Raw genomic sequence first — 6,604 nt, 5'->3', positions numbered from 1 at the left:
AGTCAACAATGAATCATCCATAGACACTATTAAATAGTTCATGTCCAATGATATAGTCATGCAGAGTTGTAATAACACCAGTCTGTAGTTTACTTATAGTTGACAGTAGTCCAGCCATCATCCTGTTTGTCAGCATCACCACTGCGAGGTTTGCCTGGAAAGAAAAGACAGCAAAGCTAATGGAAGTACAATATTACACGAAGTGTTTGAGCATCATTACTTTCCTTGGCTTTAAAGTCTTATCGAGAGCATTCAAAGAATTTATTTTGAGTAGAACATTGACTGATCACCAGGTGTAATATAGCAACGCCTCGTGCTAGCAACACATGTACACCTTTTCAATGTCGGAAGAACCAAGCATACACAATACAAAATGCAAAGTCACATGCAGTTTAATGCTAATGATATACATGTATATAACATCTTTCCTTGACAACAGAACAATACAAATTTCTACATGATGAATATTTCCCATCACCTTTAATTATGATCAACATTAAGGTGATACAGCTTTGGATTATACTAATCTGGATTAGGATATGAAAGGATCCAGATTATTGGTAGTAATGTACACCTATATATTTGAATTCTAGGTCATTACAGAGAGTTATGTGTACACACGCAGTAACTGTTTGCCAATGTTTCATAAGAATTTATAATGGCTACGCTAGACCAAAAATATTGAAAATTGTATTGACTGATAATTGTTATGACCCACTTTCAATTTCTAACAAGAATTCTAGAAGTTGTGGCAATTTTGAGAAATGTATATAGGAAACACAAGCTTCCATTTCCAAATGGACTGTCCCAACTATTGAGCTAGAAGAACTTAAATATGTGTTAATGGGTTAAGTTATGGAACACTACACAATAGATATTCATTGTATCTTTCCTAACTAGATCACAGGAATGTATTCTTACCTTTTTCAGGGGATGGTTGATCTCTCCAAGCCTTGCCACCTTCTCTCTTTGGTTCATCTGAAGCAGGAATATCAATCATTCAAATTACTGGAATCATTCCCAAACAAAATGATAGTGACTAAATTTCATAATCTATGACTCATTTTTCAAGGATCTAAACAAGAGGCCATTGGGCTTCTGCAGGAGTTCGGATACAGAATGAAACAAAGACATATAAACACTATATATTGGCCTATCAGACCCTTGAAACCAGTCAGTAATTTTATAACTTTGATTTGACTTTTCAATCTATGAAGAGTTTCTGGTTCCATCAAATCTGTGAATTCAGAAGAGTTTTTTTAAATCTAGCCATTTTTACCCCTTTTGGCCCTGCCCATCTGCCACAGAGGGTCAGCCAGGACCAATATGGATATGATGCTAAAATTGCTATCGCAGGGTAATAATTCTAACCAAGTTTGCCTCATTTCCTATGAAAATTAAGCAAGTGATGCCCATAAATGTGTTTTTCCAATACAAACTGTAATAGATTTGACCCCCTACTCGGGGGGAAAATCCGAGATACCAGGGCCATGAAATTCACAATTTTGTAAAGAGCCTTAAAAAGGACCATTTAACCTATGAAAAGTATTTGATTCTACCATTTCTGGAATATAAGAAGAAGATTTTTGAAGTTTTAGCCTATTCGACTACTTTTGGCCCCACCCCAGCCCCACCATATAATTCACAATTTTGGTTGACCTTTGGCTATGGAAGGTTTCTGCAAAATTTCAACAAATTTGGTTCGGTAGTTTTGGAGAAAAAGTCGAAAAACTAAATTGTTTATCGCCATACAACAGATAAGAAAAGAACTTGTTAGACTGATATACAATAGTTATAACCAATTTCAAGTTCTAACTAAGAATTCTTTCAGTCTATATTGATATATGCCCTTAAGTAACACCAAAGTTCAACAAATAAACCCTGGCAACGCCAAGGCAATTCATCACATAAACAGATTTAAACAATATACGACATGAAATGCAGTGGTAATGATAATAAACAACATTTTTTACTCCCCTTATACTTCACTGATTTAGTCCTCTGTTTACAAAGTTTTCAGTAGGCCATATATCATTACAAAGTCAAATATGAACAGCCAATGATTGATAAACCACTTTCAAGTTCTAACAAAATTTGTAATTCTATCAATCCATTTGATGTTTGCCCCTAAATAACACCAAAGTTCAACAACTAAACCATGGTAATACCGAAGCAATTCATCACAAAAACAAAATGCAGACATCTCTTTAACATGAAAAGCTCTCTAAGTTACAAGTTCCGAGAAATAAAATTCATAAAGCCTTAACCAATCCACCCTTGAAGATGCATTTTGATTCTTTAGTTCAAAGGAAGGAATAGTCAATTTTAGAATTTCAGGGGTGAAAAGAGTTATACAAACTTCTTCATTCAGTTTTCTCATCTATAACAATGCAATCAATTTTGTATAATTATGCCACGAGTTTAAGTTTTTTTGTATAATTATGTCACATGTAAGTTGGTAAACTGACTACATATTGTTCAAAGCCATTAATTAAGCGTGAACAAGTAGACAAATATGAGTTGTTATATATGCCCCTAAGTAACACCACAGTTCAACAAATAAACCCTGGCAACGCCGAGGCAATGCATCACAATAACAGATTTAAACAATATTTGACATTAGAAGTGGTAATAAAAAGATTATTTCTTTCTCCCCCTAAATCTCCCCTTAAACTACATTGAATTGATCCTGTGTAAGAATTTTCAGTAAGCCATTATTACAATATCCCCTTAAACTACATTGAATTGATCCTCTGTGTAAGAATTTTCAGTAAGCCATTATTACAATCTCCCCTTAAACTACATTGAATTGATCCTCTGTGTAAGAATTTTCAGTAAGCCATTATTACAATATCCCCTTAAACTACATTGAATTGATCCTCTGTGTAAGAATTTTCAGTAAGCCATTATTACAATCTCCCCTTAAACTACATTGAATTGGACCTCTGATGTGTAAGAATTTTCAGTAAGCCATTATTACAATCTCCCCTTAAACTACATTGAATTTGATCCTCTGTGTAAGAATTTTCAGTAAGCCATTATTACAATATCCCCTTTATAAACTACATTGAATTGATCCTCTGTGTTAAGAATTTTCAGTAAGCCATTATTACAATATCCCCTTAAACTACATTGAATTGATCCTCTGTGTAAGAATTTTCAGTAAGCCATTATTACAATCTCCCTTAAACTACATTGAATTGTTCTCACTGTGTAAGAATTTTCAGTAAGCATTATTACAATCCCCCTTAAAACTACATTGAATTGATCCTCTGTGTAAGAATTTTCAGTAAGCCATTATTACAATATCCCCCTTAAACTACATTGAATTGATCCTCTGTGTAAGAATTTTTCAGTAAGCCAATTATTTACAATATCCCCTTAAACTACATTGAATTGATCCTCTGTGTAAGAATTTTCAGTAAGCCATTATTACAATATCCCCTTAAACTACATTGAATTGATCCTCTGTGTAAGAATTTTCAGTAAGCCATTATTACAATATCCCCTTAAACTACATTGAATTGATCCTCTGTGTAAGAATTTTCAGTAAGCCATTATTACAATCTTCCCTTAAACTACATTGAATTGATCCTCTGTGTAAGAATTTTCAGTAAGCCATTATTACAATATCCCCTTAAACTACATTGAATTGATCCTCTGTGTAAGAATTTTCAGTAAGCCATTATTACAATATCCCCTTAAACTACATTGAATTGATCCTCTGTGTAAGAATTTTCAGTAAGCCATTATTACAATCTCCCCTTAAACTACATTGAATTGATCCTCTGTGTAAGAATTTTCAGTAAGCCATTATTACAATCTCCCTTAAACTTACATTGAATTGATCCTCTGTGTAAGAATTTTCAGTAAGCCATTATTACAATCTCCCCTTAAACTACATTGAATTGATCCTCTGTGTAAGAATTTTCAGTAAGCCATTATTACAATCTCCCCTTAAACTACATTGAATTGATCCTCTGTGTAAGAATTTTCAGTAAGCCATTATTACAATATCCCCCTTAAAACTACATTGAATTGATCCTCTGTGTAAGAATTTTCAGTAAGCCATTATTACAATCCCCCTATCAATCTCCCCTTAAACTACATTGAATTGATCCTCTGTGTAAGAATTTTCAGTAAGCCATTATTACAATCTCCCCTTAAACTACATTGAATTGATCCTCTGTGTAAGAATTTTCAGTAAGCCATTATTACAATCTCCCCTTAAACTACATTGAATTGATCCTCTGTGTAAGAATTTTCAGTAAGCCATTATTACAATCTCCCCTTAAACTACATTGAATTGATCCTCTGTGTAAGAATTTTCAGTAAGCCATTATTACAATCTCCCCTTAAACTACATTGAATTGATCCTCTGTGTAAGAATTTTCAGTAAGCCATTATTACAATCTCCCCTTAAACTACATTGAATTGATCCTCTGTGTAAGAATTTTCAGTAAGCCATTATTACAATTTTCCCCATTATTAAATCTACAACTTGAATTGATCCTCTGTGTAAGAATTTTCAGTAAGCCATTATTACAATATCCCCTTAAACTACATTGAATTGATCCTCTGTGTAAGAATTTTCAGTAAGCCATTATTACAATATCCCCTTAAACTACATTGAATTGATCCTCTGTGTAAGAATTTTCAGTAAGCCATTATTACAATATCCCCTTAAACATACATTGAATTGATCCTCTGTGTAAGAATTTTCAGTAAGCCATTATTACAATATCCCCTTAAACTACATTGAATTGATCCTCTGTGTAAGATTTTCAGTAAGCCATTATTACAATCTCCCCCTTAAACTACATTGAATTGATCCTCTGTGTAAGAATTTTCAGTAAGCCATTATTACAATCTCCCCTTAAAACTACATTTGAATTGATCCTCTGTGTAAGAATTTTCAGTAAGCCATTATTACAATATCCTACATTTGATCCTCTGTGTAAGAATTTTCAGTTTATTACAATCTCCCCTTAAACTACATTGAATTGATCCTCTGTGTAAGAATTTTCAGTAAGCCACCATTATTACAATATCCCCTTAAACTACATTGAATTGATCCTCTGTGTAAGAATTTTCAGTAAGTAACTATCTACCCTAATACTACATTGAATTGATTCCTTTATTACAGTATTATTACTCCCCTTAAACTACATTGAATTGATCCTCTGTGTAAGAATTTTCAGTAAGCCATTATATTCCCCACTACATTGAAATGATCCTCTGTGTAAGAATTTCAGTAAGCATATGGACAATCTCCCCTTAAACTACATTGAATTGATCCTCTGTGTAAGAATTTTCTAGTAGCCATTATTTACAATCTCCCCTTAAACTACATTGAATTGATCCTCTGTGTAAGAATTTTCAGTAAGCCATTATTACAATATCCCCTTAAAACTACATTGAATTGATCTCTGTGTAAGATATTTTCAGTAAGCCCTTATTTCACAATATCCCCTTAAACTACATTGAATGATCCCTCTGTGTAAGATATTTTCAGTAAGCCATTATTACAATCTCCCCTTAAAACTACATTGAATTTGATCCTCTGTGTAAGAATTTTCAGTAAGCCATTATTACATCTCCCATTAAACTACATTGAATTGATCCTCTGTGTAAGAATTTTCAGTAAGCCATTATTACAATCTCCCCCTTAAACTACATTGAATTGATTCTCTGTGTAAGAATTTTCAGTAGCCATTATTACAATTCTCCCTTAAAACTACATTGAATTGGATCCTCTGTGTAAGATTTATTCAGTAAGCCATTATTACAATCTCCCTTAAACATACATTGAATTGATCCTCTGTGTAAGAATTTCAGTAAGCCATTATGTACAATTAATCCCCTTAAACTACATTGAATTGATCCTCTGTGTAAGAATTTTCAGTAAGCCATTATTACAATCTCCCCTTAAAACTACATTGAATTGATTCCTCTGTGTAAGAATTTTCAGTAAGCCATTATTACAATCTCCCTTAAACATACATTGAATTGATCCATCTGTGTAAGAATTTTCAGTAAGCCATTATTACAATCTCCCCTTAAACTACATTGAATTGATCCTCTGTGTAAGAATTTTCAGTAAGCCATTATTACAATCCTCCTTAAACTACATTGGAATTGATCCTCTGTGTAAGATTTCGGTCAAGTAAGCCATTATTACAATCTCCCCTTAACTACATTGAATTGATCCTCTGTGTAAGAATTTTCAGTAAGCCCATTATTACAATCTCCCCTTAAACTACATTGAATTGATCCTCTGTGTAAGAATTTTCAGATAAGCCCATTATTACAATCTCCCCTTAAACTACATTGAATTGATCCTCTGTGTAAGAATTTTCAGTAAGCCATTATTTACAATTCTCCTTAATACTACATTGAATTGATTCCTCTGTGTAAGAATTTTCAGTAAGCCATTATTACAATCTTCCCTTAAACTACATTGAATTGATCCTCTGTGTAAGAATTTTCAGTCATAGCCATTATTACAATCTCCCCTTAAACCATACATTGAAATGTGATCCTCTGTGTAAGAATTCTTCAGTAAGCCATTATTACAATATCTCCCCTTAAAACTACATTGAAT

General features: G+C 32.9%; 1 pseudogene; it reads right to left on the bottom strand.

Moving 5' to 3' along the window:
• Positions 1 to 15: 15 nt before the first annotated feature.
• LOC138313630 (eukaryotic translation initiation factor 3 subunit A-like) overlaps positions 16 to 6,604 on the bottom strand; it is a 28,267-nt pseudogene continuing 21,678 nt past the window's right edge.

This window comes from Argopecten irradians, unplaced genomic scaffold (genome assembly GCF_041381155.1).
Source record: "Argopecten irradians isolate NY unplaced genomic scaffold, Ai_NY scaffold_0792, whole genome shotgun sequence".
Lineage (NCBI taxonomy): Eukaryota > Metazoa > Mollusca > Bivalvia > Pectinida > Pectinidae > Argopecten > Argopecten irradians.
The sequence above is the reverse complement of the archived record's forward strand: the minus strand, read 5'-3'. Positions and strand labels throughout refer to the sequence as shown.